This window comes from Callithrix jacchus, chromosome 20 (genome assembly GCF_049354715.1).
Source record: "Callithrix jacchus isolate 240 chromosome 20, calJac240_pri, whole genome shotgun sequence".
Lineage (NCBI taxonomy): Eukaryota > Metazoa > Chordata > Mammalia > Primates > Cebidae > Callithrix > Callithrix jacchus.
The window spans coordinates 46,579,462-46,600,199 of record NC_133521.1 but is presented as its reverse complement, the minus strand read 5'-3'; the positions used below and the strand labels follow the sequence as shown (position 1 = coordinate 46,600,199).

Here is a 20,738-nt window from a genome sequence, read left to right as displayed (position 1 = left end):
AGGAGGGTGTGAGGTGGGTGAGGCATTTCCCTGCCAGCTTCTGGAACCATCTTGGGGCTCTCCACTGGCCTCCCTCTCCCCTCCCCTGCTGCACCGTTAGCAGGTTGAGTTTGGGGTTTTCTGGTTCATCCTCAGCCTCCCACGGTGCCAGGGCGGAAGGACGGTGTTTGAATTCAGTGGATCTGAATTTCCTCCCCAGGCAGGGAGGCGCCAGAAACCACCTCAGCATGCCCCAGTGCATGTGTGCCACACCGGTGTTCAGACCCTGAGTGAGGGAGCCGGACACGGCCGGTGTCAGCGGCGCAACAGGTGAGGTGCGTGCATCTCCATGGGGCTGCTGTCCCGGCCGGTGCTGGCTGCACTGCCTGCCTGTGGCCTGCCTCTCCTGCTCACAGGGTCGTGGAGCCTTCCTGAGTGGTTCCTAAGCCTTCGACAGCGCTGGGGCTTACACGCATCCCTGTAACACCCACGAGGGACGTGGGCCGTTCCTCTTCGATGCCTGGAGAGATGCAGCCACTTCACAGGTCATGCAGGAGCCAGTCTGATGGCGGCCTGCAGCGAGTGTCCCCAGGCCCCTGCCTAGCCCCACCGGGCCCCTGTCCAGCCCCAAGCAGGCATTCCTTTGCCTGTGCCAACAGTCCCTGGCCCCAACCTGCCAGGCCACATTCTTAGAGCACCTGAGCACCCCCAAGGGGCTGGGGGACCTGGTGGCTGAGGGCTCAGTCATGACTCCCAGTCAACACTGTAGGTGAGAAAGCCCTCACCTGGACACAGGCCTCGGGGCCCATCTGGGGTCAGGGCCCAGGTGGGAGAACTTGACTTCTGCCCTGCCAGGGTCATGGAGGCCCAAGGCCAGCTTTGTCCCAGCTGCTCTAGTCCTGTGCCTTTGGCCAGCCCCAGCTCTGCTTCCTGCCCTGCTGTGTAGGGGGTGGAGGGTGGTCACCGAAGCCCCTTCAGAGCTGCTGGAGCATCTCCTGGCTATCATCACGGACGTACCATCCACTCTTCGTAGAAATCCATGTCCAGGCAACTAGTGTCACCTCCTGGGCTGGCCCCAGGCCCCTGGGGACGGGAGGGACCCAAAGTCTACAATTTGTCAATGCAAGAGACTGGCTTTGCCACCACTTCACTTGCAGGACAAAAGGTGCCTGGGCTCCAGTGCTCACTCCTGGAGCACGTATTGATCAAACGCCTACTCCGTGCCAGACGGGGGCAGGGCGTGTGCTCGATCCTCACGGCAGCCGTGCAGGGGGGGCGCCACTGCCGCCCCACTTTCCAGTCGGGGAAGCTCAGGCCACAGAGCTTCCCAGCTCACCGCGCAGGAGCCGACGCGGGTGGGCGCCACAGGGCTCTGGCTCTGGCCCCTGGAGCTGCCTGCTGAGTTCCGAGGGAGGGCCAACGTGGGGGTGGCTGGGAGTGGGCCCGGCCCCTGCAGAGTCCCACGCACACTGTGGGCTGAGAGCCGCTGCCTCGCAGGCGCAGGACGGTGGGTGGGGGAAGCAGAACTGCAGGGTCCTGGTGGAGGAGGGGGGTGAAGGCCGCTTGAGGGCAGGAGGAGGGAGGCTCACAACAGCGTCACCATCCCTGGTGTCAGGGTCTGGGCTAGGTTGGGTGGACTCCACGCCATTTGCCGGGGCTCAACCTTGTGGCTCCGTCTACTTGGGAATGCCTGCGTCGGTGAAGCACAGCCCAGACCCTTCCTGGGGGTGTTCTTCTGCGCCCACTGACTTTCCCGGGCAGGGTGAGAAGGTGTGGTTCTGCTCTGTGGTTCCTGGGGCTGGGACCCCTTTCAGCGACCTCAGTTAACAGAGTGGGGGGCTGTGCTGTGGGGACGGCCCACCCGGCACGCCTGGGAGGGCTGCCTTCGCCAAGAGCACGTGCAGGCAGGGGCTTTGCTTGTCTGGAAAAAAACTCCTGGAGTGGGAACCGCCCGTATAGCATCAGTGGAAAAGACTCGGGTGGAGACCTGGCCCTTGGGCTGGAAACTGGCGCTGAGGAAAGTGATGATAATTACTTCCTGGTCCCCACTTCTGAGCTTGCAGTTTTGCCCGAGGGTGGGAGCGGGGAGACCCGCAGTGCTGTGGCAGCGAGTTTCCGGTGGCAGTGAGTAAAACAGAAGTTCAGACTTCTGCTCATTGTGATTTGTGGGACCTCACTGAGAGCCAGATGTCACTGGGAAGGAAAACCAAGATGAATTTGGCCACAATAAGGAAGACGTCTCCTGGAGCCGAGGCGCCAGCAGCGCAGCCTGCAGCTGGCCCAGCTCTGCTCTCGGCCGCCTGCCTCCACCTCCCCACCCGCCCTCAGCCTCCAATGGCCGATTCTGCCTGCTGTTGGGTCTGGGCTGCTCAGAGCCTCCTCGGCTGCCCTGAGGCTGGGGTAAGGGTGGATGTGGCTGGAGGCGGTCTGGGGAGGGAGTCCAGGCCCCAGTGCAGTCTGTTTACTCGGCAGAGAAAAGTCCACACCGGGGAGGCAGCGGGTGGGACCAGCCGGTGACCAGGATGGGAGATGCCTGGGAGATGCCCAGGAAACACTTAGGGCAGGTCAGGAGGGCTCCGGTGCACCCTAGTGGCCACCAGGTCACAGGTAGAGCTCATGAGGAGATCCCTGCCCGTGTTCCCCACCTCCCTGAGTACCCAGGAAAGCCAGGGGCAGCCCAGCCAGCAGAGGGGGCAGCTCCCGCCCACAGTGAGGCCCTCTTACAGGTGGGGAGGGGCGCCCCACCAGGGCCAGGGGTGACTGCAGCCCCCTGCCCTGTTCTTGGAGGCAGTGGGAAGGGGGATGGGCAGCCCCTCGGCTTCTTCGAGCCCTCACCTGGGTCCGAGTCCCCTCCCAGCAGCTGCGTCACCTGCAGCATGTAACGCTTTCCGTCTGTCCCTCAGGTTTCACACTCAAAATGCAGTCACAAAGGCATCTACCCCTTCAGGCTGTGATGAGCAGGGAAAGGTCCGTGTGTGTCTGGGCTGAGACCATCAGCCTCATCCCCTTTCTGGGGGGCCACCCGATGGTGGTCTCGGGCTCAGTGGTGGAAGTTGCATCAAGGCAGCTCTGCACCCAGGCCCCTGAACAGAAGCTCACTGTCTGCTCCTGTGTCCTTTGCAAAATGGGGTGGTCCAGAGAGACCCCTCTGATGCTCAGATCCCTGCACAGCCCAGATACCAGGCCTCAGCGGGACAGCTCGGGAGCTTGGGGCCAAGCCCTGGGGCCCTGTGTGCACCAGGCCACCTGCAGACCCATTTACAGAGGATCAGCCGCACCCTCTAGCTACTCCCTGCCAGAGGCCAAATTCCCACTTGGTAGCTGAGGCCACCTGACTCGGGCCATCCAGAGCCCTGCTATTTATGCACTGCCAGGGTCTCCACGCAGCTGTAGGAAGCTCTCACCAGCCCTGGGTGTTCTTGGGCACCTCCCCTTCCCTCAGCCACCACCGTCGGCTCCACAGCCTCACCCCACCCAGCCTGGATTCGGAGCACAGTGGACCCGGGGCCCTTCCACCCCGTCTCACTGGCACCGTAGGCATCAGAACCCAGGACTGCCCTAACCAGGGGTGGCGTTGGGTCTTTGGGCTCTAGCTGTGCCCGAGTGGACGGAACAGGGGTCTCAGGTGCTGGACCCCACACATTCCCGTGGCTGATGGCAGCTTGCAGCTCCACCATGTGGCCTTCAACTCCCCTAAATAATGTGTCTTCTCAACTTTGGGGCAGAGAGGGCAGGGCCCGGCCCCTCGTGCCTCCTTCTCGGCATCTCTGCCTCCCCTACCAGGCCCTGCGGACGGCACCAGCGGGCAGGCAGTGAGGGCAGACAGGTCTCCATTCCTCTGGGCCTCCATGTCCCCGTCTGTCCCTCAGGGGGGTGGTCAACACCACACGCAGGGGAGACGGGCCGGGTGTCTGGCTGAGACCCTGGCCCTGTGGCCCTGTGGGCTGCTGTGTCCCCACCGTGCCCCTGCGGCCAACCTCCTCCGTCAGGGTCCAGCACTGCTCATGCCCAGAAGCCCAGACCCTCCAACAGGGGTCCTGGGAGCAGAGTGGGCGGCAATGTGCGCGGAGCGTCCGTCAGTTCGGCTCGTCCTCTCCCATGACCTGAGCAGCCACCACAGGCAGCCCTGCTCACGTGTGCCTCTGTGTGCCGAGGGGCAGCCTCTCCCACGGGAGCTTTGGCAAGCTAGGGAAGGGGCAGGATTATTTCAGACTGTCTCCTGGCCACGTTGAAAAGGAAGAAGAGACGGGGCAGAATTAATGTTTATATTATATAGTCTTATTTAACCCAGTATGTCCAAAAGTCATTATTTTCGACATGCTGTTTCTTGAAGTGACCAAGGCATTTTATCTAGGCTCTCGAGGGGGCAGCATGCTCCTTGGACTCACTGGGGTCTCGCCTCTGCCTGCCCCGTGCCTGTGGCCCCCTCACGGCACAGAGCAGAGGGACGGGGATTTTACCAAGTGACGCGCATGTGGCGTGAGTGACCGCCGTGGCTGTGGGGATGCAGACGTGGGTAGGCACTGTGGGGCGTGCAATCTGGGGCCCTGCCCTGGGGGAGCTCCATGCAGCCCTCAGGAATCGACCAGTGAGGCAAACGGGAGGCACACCAGGCAGGGCCAAGGCCCCAGGGGCAAACCTGTGGAGAAAAGGGGGCAGCGTGCACCCCCAGGCCTGGTCTGTCTCTGGGTGTGTGGACTTCGGGCAGAAGTGACAGCTCCTGATCCTGGCTCCACACCGTCGACCTCCCAGGACCTGGCTCAAGAGACCATTCTCTTTTCTTTCTTTCTTTTTTTCCTAAACGGAGTCTTGCTCTGTTGCCCAGGCTGGAGTGCAGTGGCGCAATCTCGGCTCACGGCAACCTCCGCCTCCCGGGTTCAAGTGATTTTCCTGCCTCAGCCTCCCGAGTAGCTGGGAGTAGAGCACACACCACTGCACCCAGCTCAGTTTTTCTGTATTTTTGGTAGACAGTGCTTTGCCACGTTGGTCAGGCTGGTCTTGAACTTCTAACCTCAGGTGATCTACCTGCCTCAGCCTTCCAAAGTCCTGGGATTACAGGCGTGCCGCCCTGTCTGGCCTCCTCTTCTCCCTGTCTGGTCTCTTGCCCAGGCTGGAGTGCAGTGGCGCGATCCTGGTTCACGGCAGCCTCAACCTCCCAGACTCCTCCTGCTTCAGCCTACAGAGTACCTGGGACTACAGGTGTTCACCACCATGCCCAGCTAATTGTTTTTTTTAATTTTTTTTGGTAGAGATGAGGTCTCGCCGCATTGCCCAGGCTGGTCTCAAGCCCCTGGGCTCAAGTGATCCTCCCGCCTCGGCCTCCCAAAGTGCTGGGACTGTAGGTGTGAGCCACTGTGCCCAGCGTAAGGGGCCGTTTCACGCTCGTTGAGTCCAGCACCAGGACACTACTTTCCTGGAAGTGTGCTCTACCTGTTTGCTGGGATGGGGAGGCGGGGGCCACCTGGCAGGCTGTCTCCATGACGACACCAGCCCTGAGGTCACTGTATCAGGGCCGTTGTGGGGGATGCACACGCAGCTGACTGCGTGTGAAGTGCCTGTGATGGTGTACACACGTGTGCACGCGTTTGGTGTACCACAGGGTGAAAGCAGGGCCAGGAGAAAGCGAGACCTACAACGTGGCTGTCCAGAGTCACAGGGGTCCCCACAGCCAGCCTCAGAGAACATTCCACAAACGATCAGCGCCTCGGAGAAGTGCTCACCCCCCCAGACCCTCCTTCCCATCCTCTGCATTGTGGCCCCGTGAGAGCTTTTATGAAGCATGAGCCAAGACACTGGGGCTTATTGGGGCCACAGCACCTACATCCAACCAAACCTGCCCAGACCCAAAGACCACGCTGCCCCAGGACCAGGGTGACCACAGGACAAGCAGAGGCCTGAGCCACAGGCCATGCACCTCGGGGCCAGCCCACGGCCCTGCTCTGCCTCTGGCTTATCCTTGGAACGAGGACGGGCTTCTGCCCTGGAGACCCTTGTGTTGGAAAGGTCACTGCCTCAGACCCATCCTTGTGGGCATGGGTCCCTCCCACCCCTAAGGGCGTGCTTGTGTCTGGGGGGCGCGGGGGGGGCGTTCTTTGCAGCTAGAGGGTCATTCAGCTTCCGCTCACTGCAGCCACCATCCTCCTGGGCCCTGACCTCTATCCGCCTGGTTTCCAGCGTGACCAGGCCCACAGAGCCGGGGCTGGGTCTCAGCAGTGCCTCCCGCCACCTGCCTGCAGGCGGCCCCAGTAGATGGGAGCAGGGAAGCTGGGCCCCTATCTCATTTTTGAAGTATCCAAAGTTAGGGAAGGAACAGCCTGGCCCCACTCACCACTCCTGGGCTATTAGCGATGTGGATGAGTCCCTGGCTGGGAGGAGGTCAAGAGGTCATGAGCTGCCTGCCTCAGTCTACCCCGGCCCTGCCCCACGAGCCACTCCTGGGCTGTTAACAATGTGGATGGGTCCCTGGTAGGGGAGGTTAAGAGGTCATGAGCTTCCTGCCTCAGTCTCCCCACTTTAATTGTGGGAAAATATACAGAGTATTTATCATTTTAAGCATCCTGTAAGCTTCAGTGGTACCAGTGCGCTCACAACACCACGGGACCCCCCAGCACCAGCTGGCTCCCAAACATTCTCATCACCCCAAAAGGAAACCCCACTCCTGCTGGCCGCCACTCCTCCCCTCCCCCAGCCCCCACAGTCCCTGTCTCTGTGAACCTGCCTGTTGTGGACACCTCGGATGAAGGGGACGGGCACAGGGCTGCGTGTGGCTCTTGTGTCTGGCTCTGTCACTTGGCTCCCTGCACTGGAGCCTGGGGGAGCCTTCTTCGCTGTGGCTGAGTTGCACCCCTGTATGGAGAGATCTGTTTCGTGTGTCTGTTGATGGACGCGTGGGCGCTGCCCGTCGTGGTTCTGGTGAACCACGCATTCAGCAGCTGTGGGCGCTGGACCGATGTCCTCATTTGTCTTGGTTGGATTTCTAGGAGTAGAATCCCCAGCTCACCTGGTGACTCCGGGTGTAATTTGTCCACAGGGAGTCAAGAGATAAATGCACAAGAAAAGCAGCTGTCCTGGTGCTCAGGGGGTGTGACCTCGCTGTCACCGGGTCTTCCCGCAGGCCCGTGAGAGCCGCCTCCCCACGCCTCTGACGGGGTGGTGTGCTGGCCCCGGGGATGCATGCGGTTGCTGAGGTTGTTGGTTCGGGGACGCCCAGGGTTGTTTGCACAGCAGCGGCCAGGCTGCCTGCAAGCTGCCGTCCTGTTAATTCATCAAACAGTGGTGGGAGGATCTCTCCAGCACCTGCTCTCTGGCCGCGTGGCTCGTGCCGGATTCTGTACCTGGTCTCTTCGCTTCTACCCCTGCCACCCATCCCAGGCCCATCTTGAACTTGGCAGCCAGATGCATCCCATTAAAGTCCGGTCACAGCTCCCCAGGGACGGAGCTGAGGTCCTCATGGGGCCTCCAGGACCACACACACTCCCCTCCCATCTGCCACCTGCCCTGCTCCGCCTGCCTCGCTGCTGCCCACCATGTGGGCTGGCGGCACTACAGGGCCTTTGCACTGCTGGCCCCGGGGCCTGGCACGCTCCCCCCACACCTGCACGGCTCGCACCTTCCCTCCAGCTCAGACGTCACCTTTTCAGTGGCTGCCCTCCCACCCACCCACCCTGCCCCTCCCCACTGCCGCGTCTCCCAGCCTCGGCCGGGGGTCTCATACATTTGCACGGTATTCCCAGGCTCCCCTCTGAGGGCAGCCCCATGGGGCAGGACTTTCATCTCTCTCTTACTGCACCTGACCCGGGAGGCTCAGGACACAGACACCCCGTCTTGCCTGTGGGGCAGTCCCCAACACCCCACCAGGAGGGTGACAGAGCCCAGGGTCACCCTCGCCTGCTGGGAGAGGGTTGTTTGCACAGTGGCTGGGCTACCTGCAAGCTGCTGTCTTATTTGATCCCACAAATACATCTCCTGTTCACTTTCCTGTCCTGGGGCTTGGCCATGGGTCTCACTGTGTAGGGGCAGCTGGACGTTGTGACCACGGAGGCAGTTTGGAGTGATCTGACCCCTCAGCAGACGTGGCCTCGGGCCCACTCAGCCTCGTCAGCGGCCACAGCAGCACTCAGAGCCCCCAAGGCCAGGGGATGAGAGAGCATCCCCTCAACCACAGGATCCCAGAAACGCCCCCTCCAAGGACAGCTGTGCCACACACTGAGTACGTTGCTGCCCAGCCCCCAGTGCTGCCAACAAACCACCCCAAACTCAGAGGCATGAGGCCACCCTGGCGGTGCTCGGAGACCCGCAGCCCAGAGTCGGGCAGAGCCCCGTGGTGGCCGGGGTCTCGGCCGGGTGGCCTTGGCGGCTGGGGCTCAAAGGCTCGGCTTAGGGTTGCCAGAGGCTCCATCAGCAGCAGTGGGTGCTGGGTGTCGCTGTCTGTAGACAGAGGCCTCCATGAGGCCCTCTGTGTGGCCCCCACTTCAGAGGACGTCCCATGCTGGGCAGGCTTCCCCAGGTCAGCGTCTGTGCCTTTTCTAAGCTGACTGCAGAGTATCACGAGGCGCCTCTCCACTGTGGCCCTTGTAGCCCAGTGGGAGAGGACCGATCACACATCCTGAGGGAGCAGGTGGGAAGTCTGTCTGACCTGACTTGGGGTCAGCGAGAGCGGCCTAGAGGTTGTGGGCTCCCTGGGTAGGGGCTGGCCAGCTGGGCCTCCGGGGCCTGGGTAGGGGGAGGTGGGAGGGGGATAATCCCAGGCAGTGCTGGCTGCCCAGCCTCCCTCTGTGACAGCTGAATCCCTACAGCTGCTGCCCAGCCCTGCCCACCCTGGAGCAGCGCAGAGATGAGCGCCTGTGGGCTCCATGCCAGGCTGGTACCTGGCTGGCATGGACCCCGTGGCCAAGGCCACTGTCTCTCTGGGCACCCAGCTCTGACCTCATGAAGGGTTGGGAGGCTGTTGGGGAGGTCCCTGGAGAACAGATGGAGCCTGTCCCTTCCCCAGACCCTCCTCCACCCCGTGGGACTCGGACACGCAGATATCCCGGTGTGGATCCGCCAAGACCGTCACCGCTTCAGTCTCCAGATCTGAAAATGTTGCTCTTAACGTGTAGCCGCTGCCTTGGAAATTCAGTCCCTTCCTCCTCGGACCTGCCAGTCGGGGGCGGGCGCGGGGGATGCATTGGAGCTGCGGGGCCTCACGGCCTGGCTGCAGGGGGCTCGGGGTCAGGATGTGGCTCCAGGAGGAGCTGGGGCCTTGGTGTCCAGCTGCCTGGCCGCCGGCGCAGGGGTCGGTGCTGTCTGGGGAGGTCCGTGCCCTGTGACGTGAAAGCTGCACCTGAGGGCGGGATGGGACCCGGCTTGTCCTGTGGAGCTGGCCTGCAGGCTGGCCTCCCTGAACCCATTAGGCAGTGATCATGCTCATTCATCCCCTTGGGAAACAGTGATGGGCGCCTGCTGTATGCTTGGGGCTGCTCCGTCTGGGAGAGACAGAGATGAAGACCAGGGATAGCAATGGTGTGGTCCCCCCGGGCCACGGTGGTCAACACCAGCTTCTCTGATAAAAGGACAAGGAACTGAGGCCCGCAGGACGAGGGAGGGCCGTGCACGCCAGGCCCTGAGGCAGGAGTGTGCCCCCACCTCCAGGACCAGCAAGGAGCCTTGTCTCAGAGAAATGGGATGAGGGCCAGGAGGTGTGGGGGCGGCGGACGGGCTGCCCTGCTGCTCTGAGCCGAGGCACGACAGATGCGGCGTGGAAGGCCGTGTGCACTCCCGGGAGCCCCGTGCACCGAGGCACTAGCCTGTTCCGGAGGGAGAAATTCCCAGCAGCCCCTGCGGTGAATGCCTTCGTCCAGCTCCTCCTTGGGAAGATCCTGCCCGCAGGCCTCCCGGCAGCCACATGGTGGGGACGGCACTCGCCTACGCTGTCCTGGCACAAAGCTCCTTGGCTGACCCAGACCCACCTGGTATGACGCACGACAAACCTTCGCGTCACAGCCCCGAGACTTGGCCCAGTGACCGACCCCGAGACTTGGCCCAGTGACCGACCCCGAGACTTGGCCCAGTGACTGACCCGAGCAGGAGAGATGGGAAGAGAAGTCACTCGACCTCGACCCCCGAAAACCGCAGCACAGGGCAGAGCAGACCCCGGTATCTCGGAGATGAGGCCGGGACAGACGCCCCCAGCCCACAGCATGCAGGTCCCTGGGAGCACTCGGGGGTCCTTCCATGGTGGACGCCCGCAGCCCACAGCACGCAGGTCCCTGGGAGCACTCGCGGGTCCTTCCGTGGTGGACACCCCCAGCCCACAGCACGCAGGTCCCTGGGAGCGCTCGGGGGTCCTTCTGTGGTGGATTGCGCAGGTTTGTCCTCTGGACATTGAGGAGGAATTTGTCACGCCTGTCAGGTGCCGGAACTCCCCTGCACGGAGCCCAGGTTCACTCCTCACCTCTGGGAACGAGGCTGGGCTGTTGGAGGCACAGCCCGCCCTCGGAAGGTGACTGCACGGCGGCTGCAGCAGGCTCTGCCCGGTTTCATCCAGGACTGTCCCTCCTGGGAGTTCACTCACTGGCCGCGCTGCAGCGGATTAACCCCTTTCAGAGGTGAAGAAAGTGAGTCCGCCCAGCGCCCACCAAGTACTCCCTGCAGAAATCGCGGGGCCTCCCTGCCTCGTGGAGCTGACCTTCCAGGGGCTGAAGAGATGGTGCCAGCTTGAGGCTGTGGCCTGTGGGAGACGGGAAAGCCTTGTCCCTCTAGTCCTGGTCCTTCTCGGCCTCTCTTAAAAATCATTGTAAACACGTTCACACGGGCTTGACACGTAGATGATGGCGCGGTGACCCAGAACCGGCGCGGGGAGGACCCTGCGGTGACCCGGAGCCGCCGTGGGGAGGAGGGCGCGGTGACCCGGAGCCGGCGCGGGGAGGACCCTGCGGTGACCCGGAGCCGGCGCGGGGAGGACCCAGTGGTGACCCGGAGCCGGCGCGGGGAGGACCCAGCGGTGACCCGGAGCCGGCGCGGGGAGGACCCAGCGGTGACCTGGAGCCGCCGTGGGGAGGACCCAGTGGTGACCCGGAGCCGCCGTGGGGAGGACGGTGCTGTGACCCAGAGCCGCTGTGGGGAGGACGGTGCTGTGACCACTTCATCCTTGCTGACTGGGGCTCCCCATCTGCAGCCTGGAAAAGCCCACGGGGGCAGTTCTGAGCCCCAGGAGAACACGTCACCAGGCTCCCCACACGCTCGGGCTCCCGGCGGGCAGTTTGACCCACAGTGAACACTGAGGGACAGTCCTGAAAAAGCTGGAAGCCTGTGGTGACCGTGGCACCCTGGAGGAAGGAGCGCATCAACCCGTATGGCTGCCGGCTGGTCTGGAGCTTCTCCCAGCCTGTTTCTCCCACTGTAAAGTGACCACTTGCCCCACTAGCCTCAGAGCCCTTCTGCCGGGAGGAGAGCAGCCCTCGGGCACTGCCTGGCACAGGGCCTCCGTCCCAGCGGAATGTTCCCTGGGGGCTGTTTCGACACAGCCGCAGCACCCTCTGGCCCCCTGCAGACCTCCTGGAGGCTCCCCGAGAGCCCTGGGTGGATGAGTCAGGGCACCCGGAAGCCCCGCTCAGCAGGAGCAGCAGAGTCGGCCCCTCGAGGGTCTCCCTAGCAGCTGCCACCCCAGCTGCGGGTGCACTGTGCCTGTGCCTTGCCCATCTGCCTGCCTGGCACCTTCCCAAGATCGGGGGCTGGGAGAGGAGCAGTCAAGACAGGGCTGGAACCCGGGCCTCTGCCCACTGTGGACACGGCTTGCCGCTCCCAGGGTCAGGGAATGCCGTGTCCAGGATGAGGCTGTGCTGTGTGACCCTAAGTGGGCCCCTGTCCTCTCCTCTGGCCCCCCTTGGGCTGGTGCAGACCTGAGACGCCTCGGAGACACAGCAAGCTCTGGGCTTGGCCACAATGACCAGTGGCTTCTGGTTTCTTTAGGGTCCATCCCTCAGTTCTCACTGCCCGACTGCCCCGTTGTCACCCTCGCTGCTGGTGGGAGTGTGATTCTGTGACCTTGGCAGAGAAAGTGCCCAGTGAGGTGGGAGGAGATGGCAGCAGCCTCTGTCAGCCCAAAGCTGTGGGCAGCACTCAACATGACAGCCCCTGGTCAGATCTAAATTCAGCAGGTGGTTCCCTGCACCTGCTCGGCCCAGGGGCCTGGCTGTCCCCACTGTGTCTGGCCAGCTGGGGCAATGGGTGAGACTGGCCACATCTGGGCAGCAGACGCTGTCTGACAAGAGACCCTGCGCTCCCATTCATGGGACCTCTGCCTCTGAGGGGCCACGAGCCTTATCCTGAGCCGGCTTAAGGACCACTCTGTGCATCCAGATGCTTCGAGACCCCGAAGCACAGCATGGACAGCCACCCTGGCTGCCCCGCAGCCACCCCTGGGCCCTCCGCCCGCCCTCCTCCACCTGCTCTCCTCCACCCACCCTCCTCCTCCCACCCTCCTCCACCTGCTCTCCTCCACCCACCCTCCTCCTCTCACCTTCCTCCACCTGGCCTCCTCCTCCCACCCTCCTCCACCCGGCCTCCTCCTCCCGTCCTCCTCCACCCACCCTCCTCCACCTGCTCTCCTCCACATGGCCTCCTCCACACGGCCTCCTCCACCTGGCCTCCTCCTCCCACCCTCCTCTACCTGGCCTCCTCCTCCCGCTCTCCTCCACCCACCCTCCTCCTCTCACCTTCCTCCACCTGGCCTCCTCCACCCACCCTCCTCCACCTGCTCTCCTCCACCTGGCCTCCTCCTCCCACCCTCCTCTACCTGGCCTCCTCCTCCCGCTCTCCTCCACCCACCCTCCTCCTCTCACCTTCCTCCACCTGGCCTCCTCCTCCTCCCGCCCTCCTACACCCGCCCTCCTCCTCCCGCCCTCCTCCACCTGCTCTCCTCCACACAGCCTCCTCCACCACCTGGCCTCCTCCACCCGCCCTCCTCCACCTGCTTTCCACGCGGCCTCCTCCACCCGCCCTCCACCTGCTCTCCTCCATGCGGCCTCCTCCACCGCCCTCCACCTGGCTCTCCTCCATGCGGCCTCCTCCACCCGCCCTCCTCCACCTGCCCTCCTCCGCCCCACCTCCTCGCCTGCCCTTCTCCGCTTGCCCTCCTCTATGCGGCCTCTGTCTCTGCTGACGTATCTGACCATTGCTGGACCCCCTCTCTAAGGCCATCTCAGCCATCGCCCCCGAGAGCCTCATTCTCTGCTGCCTTCCTGGACTTCAGGTGCCTCTCCATGGGTCTCAGCAGAGTCTCGCCGCCTCGTGGTCAACGGCCCTGGGGAGGCAGGGCCAGGATGGAGCTTGTGCAGGGACCTGCTGGGTCCCGTAGCCTATGCAGCCCCTCACTTGGACGGTTCTCAAGGCACACAGCACACTCTACATCAGTACAACCATTGCGGCTCCCAGGGAATTGGGGGATGACAGGGCCCAGAGAGGCCAGATCTTCACCCAAGCTCACTGGGACTCAGCCCAGCAGGTGCCGCCCCTCCAGGGTAGCCATGACCAGCCCCCGCCGCTGGGGGTCCCTGCTTTAGGCCTTGCTGGGTTGCTGTGACGTTGCCTGACCACGCCCCACCCCCACCCCCACCTGGCGGGGTCCCTGTGTGCCCTCAGCCTCACATCCCAGGGGTCTAGGGGTCTTCCCGGTCCTTGCACTGTGGTGATCCTGGCCAGTAAGCCTGGGCTCCTCCCGGGCCCACCTGTGAGGGAGGACAGTCCTGGGGGTGGGTTCCGCATTCTGGCCTCCCCCAGAGCCTCCCCAACCTAGAAGGTACCGGCATCTGGCCCAGGAGCCCAGCGCTTACGCTCCAAAGCCAACCCCCGTGTCAGGCCCTTCCCACACTGACAGCAGGAGCGACAGATGCTGAGCTGAGTGGTGGAGGACGTGAGGCTTGGCCTTCCTCCCCGAGTGCGCTGCTCCAGGGTTGGGCTGCGAGCAGCCTGCAGCCCCTTCACACCTCGGCAGCTCCTTAGCTCACACGGCAGGAAGCGTGCTTGTTGCTCAGCCTGGATCAGAAGCCGCAAACAAACAGCCCTTCCGATGGCAGTGGGTGCTGTGGGTAACACGGCTGCCAGAGGTCTGAGAGGCCCCCCTCAGACTGAGGTCTCTCTACAAGGTCCCTGAAGCTCAGGGAACCTTGAGGCAACATGCTCAGCCTGGTGGCCTGCATGGAAGGGGAGGCGGGTAGGGGCGGAAGCCCCGAATCCTCACGTTTGTGGGAAGAGGAGGTGGTTCAGGTCCCCCTGTTTTGCAGGGAGAATGCTGAGGCCCAGCAAGGCCAGCTCACTCACGCACCCCAGTGGACGCTGACTTCAAACCCAGAAGCCCCCACCTGGTCAACCTGCAGTGAGGTCTCAGCACAAACTTCTCTGCGTATCTCCCTCCACATTCAAGGCACTGGGGAGACTTGGGGTGTTTGGAGAGAACCGCTGGGGCCAGGCAGCCACGTGGGGGGGAGGCACGGGCGCTGCATGGAGGGCCTGTCGGGGTTGGGTCCAGCCCCGTCCACCCCGCTGTACACCGGGCCAGGCAGCCACGTAGGGGGAGGCACGGGCGCTGCATGGATGGCCTGTCGGGGTTGGGTCCAGCCCCGTCCACCCCGCTGTACACCGGGCCAGGCAGCCACGTGGGGGGAGGCACGGGCACTGCATGGAGGGCCTGGCGGGGTTGTGTCCAGCCCCGTCCACCCCGCTGTACACCGGGCCAGGCAGCCACGTGGGGGAAGGCACGGGCGCTGCATGGAGGGCCTGTCGGGGTTGGGTCCAGCCCCGTCCACCCCGCTGTACACCGGGCCAGGCAGCCACGTGGGGGGAGGCACGGGCACTGCGTGGATGGCCTGGCGGGGTTGTGTCCAGCCCCGTCCACCCCGCTGTACACCGGGCCAGGCAGCCACGTGGGGGAAGGCACGGGCGCTGCATGGAGGGCCTGTCGGGGTTGGGTCCACCCCGCTGTACACCGGGCCAGGCAGCCACGTCGGGGGAGGCACGGGCGCTGCATGGAGGGCCTGTCGGGGTTGGGTCCAGCCGCGTCCACCCCGCTGTACACCGGGCCAGGCAGCCACGTGGGGGGAGGCACGGGCACTGCGTGGATGGCCTGGCGGGGTTGTGTCCAGCCCCGTCCACCTGCTGTACACCTTGGGCAGCCTTCCTCTCTGGCCTTTGCTAACCCCGTCTTTACAGTGGGAAAAGAGGGTTATGTCTTCGTCCTGCTTCTATCACAGAACAGCCTTCTGGGAGGGCTGCCGGGTTAAATGGGTATTTTTTCAGCCGTGTGAGCCAGGCAGGGGCAGAGCCTGTGCCGCGGGAGCGCTGGTGTCGCTGTCTCCCAGGTGGGGACAGGATTCCAGGAAGGGGCCGTCCACCACCCTCTCACCCTGTGGCCGAAAGCTGGGACCCGGCCAGTGGGAGGGATTTGCCCAGGAATGGGCGTGGCTTGGTCCCTGTCCGGGCATTGCTGCATTCTTGGCCCCGCCCTCAGGAAGCCCTGGAGCCCAGCCCTTGTGTGTGGTGGGAGAGGCCACCTGCTGGAGGAAGGTCAGCCTCGGGTACCAGCTGACCAGCGGCCGGGCCCTGGGGTGGAGGCCTCTTCTCTGTGCCTCGAGGGGAGACAGCATCTAATGTCGCAGCACACGGAGCGCCTCCCTGCACTGTGCCCACACCGGTGGCCCCGGGCAGACAGGATGAGTGCATCGCAGCCCTCCGCCCTCTATCCCGCCGAGCACCGGGCTTCCTGCGGAGGGTCCTCGCCCTGCTGCTGGGCAGGACTGTCACTCTGGCTCTGAGAGCCCAGCCAGCTCTGGCCACCTCTGCATCCTTAGGCTGCAGAATCCTAGGGGAAGAGCAGGGCCTGCTTCTCTGGGGAGCTGTTTTCTGGGAGGAATGGGGTGCCCTCTTGGGTGAAGATGACCCTCTGGATGCCCTCAGAGACCTGGGGCACCCCCATCCAGAGTGTGACGCTGGCCGGCCCAGCCCCTGAACCCAGCTCCCGGGACGTCCTGGCCACCCGCAACACCAACCCTGAAATCAGAGCCCTGGGTTCACGACTCACCTGGCCTGTCCCCGTGATTTAACCTGGGACAGGCAGGTGCCTCTGTGGCCTCAGCTTTGACACCTGTGAACAGGGAGTCAAAATGTTCCACGCAGAGGGGTCTGGGTGAGGCGGGGAGAGGTGTCCGCATTCCCCACGTAGACGCTTACTGAATCGAGCGAACAGATACTGTCATTACCACGAAGGCCATGGCGCCTGAGGGCGTCCAGGTGCCCCCGAGGAAGCAGCTTCAAATGAGGGGCTGCAGCCGTGAGGCACCTAGCACCTCAGGTGTACGGCTCAATACATGGAGCTGACATGATCCTCATTCCCAGGGGTCCTGTTTAGGGTGACTCTGATGCCCCCATCACCCCAGCAACGGAGCCTTAATCAGGGCTTCCTGGACAAAATCCAGGCCTCTCCCCCACCCTCCCTCCTTGCCCCAGGGGCGGCAGGACCCACAGGCAGGGTCTAGGGGGCCACAGACAGAGAGGGCTGGGGCCTGGACCTCCAGCAGGGAGATCCCGGGAAGAGGGACCCACTCGCCGCCCTGGATCAGGAAATCCCAGCTGGCAGGGTGCCACCACCTCCCTGCCACCCCATCCGTCACAGCCAGACACTTGCCATCCTGCCAAGCTGGGGCGGGGCGGTGGGGCACGGGGAGGAGCGGCTTGGCTTCCTGCTCCCCTGCCATCCTTGCTGCTGCCTGCGTGTAATTAACAGATAATTAAAAACAGAATGAGTTAATTGGGATTCATTTATGTGGCAGATGTTTTTAATTGAGGCAGGAAACGATTTACCTGTTTACATCAACAATGGCAAAGGCAGGCTGGTAAAACACGTTTTTAAAAATATCTTCCTCCCCCTTCCTAAAAAGAATTGAAATCGCTTGATCTTCCCCTGCCCCAGGCCTCCGCCCTGGGAGAACTGGGCAGGCCCTGCCTGGGGGAAGGCCCAGGGTGGGGTCGCAGCAGGGAGGTCGGCCAAGAGGAAACATCTGTTGAAGAGCTTTGCCTCCGAGCAGCCTGTTTTCCTTAAATTCAGAGAAAGGATGTGTTGTTCCAGGTTGTGAGGACATGGGGCGGCCTAGGGCTGCTCTCCAAGACGCCTCCCAGTGACTCCGGCAGTGCTGGCTAACGGAGCCCCCTGGGGAGGGGCCTGGCCTCCAAGAGGGCGGGAGGCAGCCTCAGGTGGGCCTGGCTGGAGGAAGACCACCCAGCTGGGGCTGGCAAGCAGGTGGGGTGGGGAGGGGCGGGGGACCCAGTCCTCCTGGCAGAATCTGGGAGCAGGCAGGTGTGGCTGCACCCCCAGGGAGGCAGTTGGCCACCTGTGCCTTTGGTACCTTTGGCATTGTGTGGTGGGGCGCCTGCCACTCCATCACCAGGCACCACCTGTGGCCATTGGAACGTAAATTAATTAAGATGAAATATTCCTGGCCGGGTGCAGTGGCTAACGCCTGTAATCCCAGCACTTTGGGAGGCTGAGGTAGGCGGATCACTTGAGGTCAGGAGTTCGAGACCAGCCTGGCCAATATGGTGAAACCCTATCTCAACTAAAAGAAAATACAAAAATTAGCCAGGCGTGGTGACATGTACCTGTAACCACAGCTGCTTGGGAGGCTGAGGCACAAGAATTGCTTGAACCTGAGAGGCAGAGGTTGCAGTGAGCCAAGGTCCTGCTGCTACACTTCAGCCTGGGTGACAGAATGAGACTCTTTCCAAAAAAAAAAGATAAAATGTAAAATTGAATTCTTCCCTCATAGGGCCTCCCTTCTCATACTTGGCAGCCAGGTGGGGCTCCGGCAACTGTCAGGGCCTAGAACATTCCACCATTGCAGAAGCTTCACTGGTCAGCCAACTTTTGCGTCCCTGGGGTGGGAGGACGGCAGGCCTCTGACGTACAGAGCCTGACCTTTCACCATCTGGGGTAGGAGGAAGGCAGAAACGCCCACCCCAGGGAGAGTGATGAATCCATGAGCCAAGTGCTGGGGAAGCCGGTGGTTTACACACCAGCACTAACTGAGCAGTTACTGTATGCCTGCACTTGTGAACAACTTGAATTCTCATTAATGCTCATGCTATTTCCCGGGCTAACTCCCAAGGGAGGAGTTCCGACTGTCCCCTTTGTGCAGATGAGGAAACCGAGGCCCAGTGGATCGCAGTGTGGGGTGGGGTCTGACGAGACCCCCAGACCTGCATTGCAACGGCCTCCAGGGATTAAGAGGAGCAATGCCGTGACTTCGACAAGGCACCATCCTCTGCCTTTGCTTTTACAGTAACGTGCACCAGAAGCAGCTGAGGTCCCGCCCGGGCACTCGGCGGAGAGGCTGCTCCGGGTGGGAGGGAGCCCTGCCCGGCATGCCACGTGCCACATGCACAGTGTGGAGAATTCGAGGAGTGGGTGTTGCCCTCGTGATGATGGCCGTGGGCACTGGGCTTTTTACCTGTAAGGTTGAGTGAGTACTGGGCTGTGGGGACAGTGCCTGAGGCGATGCTGGTGACCCCACCAGCCCTGCAGGCAGGGTGGCCCCGGCTTCTCGTTACCCCCTGGGCCATTCGGCTGACCTGCCATGGAACTTCGGGGACATTTAGAGCGATCTCACGGCAGGAAGACAGAATGTTCTGGGCGGGGGGCTCTGGCCCGGGCATAGCTCTGCCCCGCCCTCCCGCCACCCAGCCGCCTGTGCGGGGCTCACAGGGGCTCACAGCGTAAAACCAGCAGCGCATTTTGGGGAGCCGAGCGGGCTGTGCGCTTGGAACTGAAGGCTGTGCCAGGGGTGTGTGTCCTCGACGGCGGGAGCCCCAGCCCGTCCGGGAGGTGAGAGAGGCAAAGGCCTCCCAGGGTGTGGCTGGTTCCAGGGGCAGCCCCGGCCCACCCGGCAAGGGCAGGAGAACCAGGCCCCTACCGATGCCCGGGCAAGAGGACGGGACCCACGCTATGGTGGAGACTTCTCCCAGGCCTCCCTTCACCCCCCGCCTGCAGGGGTCAGTGAGGGCCCAGGTCGGTGCCTCAGCGTCAAAAAACTGAGAAGCAAAAGGGGCACTGGTGTAAGGGTTATTGACCCATAGAGGAACGATGCCAATTTATTTAACTCCCGGATGAGGTTCTGCGGACTCTGCAAAAGAGGCCGGAGAAGTCGCGCCTGACTCCTCTTGGGCGTGGGATTTTATAGAGAATGAAGGCGTTTGATTGGCTGTGGAGAAACAGGACGTGGACAGGGGCGAGCTGCAATTGGTAGGTAGGCGGGATTTCCGGCGAGCGGGCTGTCCTATTGGGCAGGTTTTGGCGGGGTTTTCCAACGGCGGGCTAGGTGCCGAGTGCAGATTCTGGTGACGTAGTTTTCACGCGCGGCGAGGGATGGGCGTGTCCAAGCTCCGGGCTAGGCAGCCGGCCTTACAATTGGCACCAGGGAGGCCACGCTGTCTCCCCACGTGACTCACTCCCCGCACAGCCTGGCCACGCCAGCTCACGGGACATCCACGTGTGCGGGGGTAAGCCCCAGGGCAAAGCCTGCCCAGGCAGGGCCACTGGGGTTTTTGGGTTTCACGTGCACCGTCTCCTGGGGTCCCTCCGCACCCGTGGCCGAGGGCGTCGTGACCCCACACACTCGTCCGCAGGCGTGTGTTGTGTGCACTCATGGCGCCGCTGGAAGAACCTTCAGCACTTCGGGGAAACCATTGTCCATTTGACACCCGGGGGTGCACCGTGAGCCGTCAGACCCGGATTATTCTCTAGCGTCCACACGGGCAACAGCGAGACGTCAAACGTGGCGGCTCCTCTGCAGAGTTCAAGGTGATTTGCAGTCAATCGGCGCGTTGTTTAAACAGCGACAACAGGTTGGGGACCAGTTAAGCCTCCCTGGCGTCTCACTGGTGGCGGAGGACAATCCCCAGAGGGCCTGGCTTCCCAGACCCTCCGCAGACGGCTGGGCCATCCCCGCCAGCCCAGCGATGGGGCTCTGCTGGCTCTGCACGTCGGAGGGTCCTGTTCCCAGGGCTGTGCCACCTGCCTGTCCCCAGCATCGCAGCCTTCATGCCCTCTCTGGGCAGGCCCTCCCCTCCACCTTTGTCCCCTGGTGTCCCTGGCATCCCAGCCTCCGTGCCCTCCCCTCCACCTTTCTCCCCTGGTGTCCCTGGCATCCCAGCCTCCGTGCCCTCCCCTGGCACAGGTCCTCCCCTCCACCTTTCTCCCCTGGTGTCCCTGGCATCCCAGCCTCCGTGCCCTCCCCTGGCACAGGTCCTCCCCTCCACCTTTCTCCCCTGGTGTCCCTGGCATCCCAGCCTCCGTGCCCTCCCCTCCGCCTTTCTCTCTCGATGCCAGTCCTGCGGCCTTCGGAACCAGGTGTGGCATCGCCTCTTCCTGGAAGGTTCTCTGGCCCTCACTTGTCCGGGGCCGGCTGTGGGATGTCCTGCTCCGCACCCAAGTCCAGGCGCAAAGCTGTGCAGAGGGCGGGGCTGGCTAAGTCACACCTGCGGCTCCCGCCTGGGGTCAGCCAACAGCCGATGAACTCCTTAGAGTCCTCCAGTTCTCCTCCTTTTTCTTTTTCTTTCTTTTTTTTTTTGAGATGGAGTCTCGTTCTGTCGCCCGGGCTGGAGTGCAGTAGCACAACCTCCTGCCTCAGCCTCCCGAGCAGCTGTCTTTTTCTAAAAGAATTCCTGCTGCTGCGCCTCTCTAGTTACCGATGTGACGTGTGTGACCCTCCTCTCTGCCAGCCCCTCCACCT

At 63.1% G+C, this 20,738-nt stretch overlaps 1 protein-coding gene across 11 annotated transcripts in view; it reads left to right on the top strand.

Moving 5' to 3' along the window:
- The window catches only part of CBFA2T3 (CBFA2/RUNX1 partner transcriptional co-repressor 3), a 98,148-nt gene that overhangs the window by 34,856 nt on the left and 42,554 nt on the right, over window positions 1-20,738 (top strand). Inside the window, exon 1 of one of the 11 annotated variants that reach the window (XM_035281605.3) lies at window positions 19,352-19,807. The exons of the other annotated variants lie outside the window; for them this stretch is intronic. The gene's annotated coding sequence lies outside the window, so the exon portion shown is untranslated. Of the gene's footprint in view, window positions 1-19,351; window positions 19,808-20,738 lie in introns of those variants that run through there. 11 annotated transcript variants of the gene reach the window in all.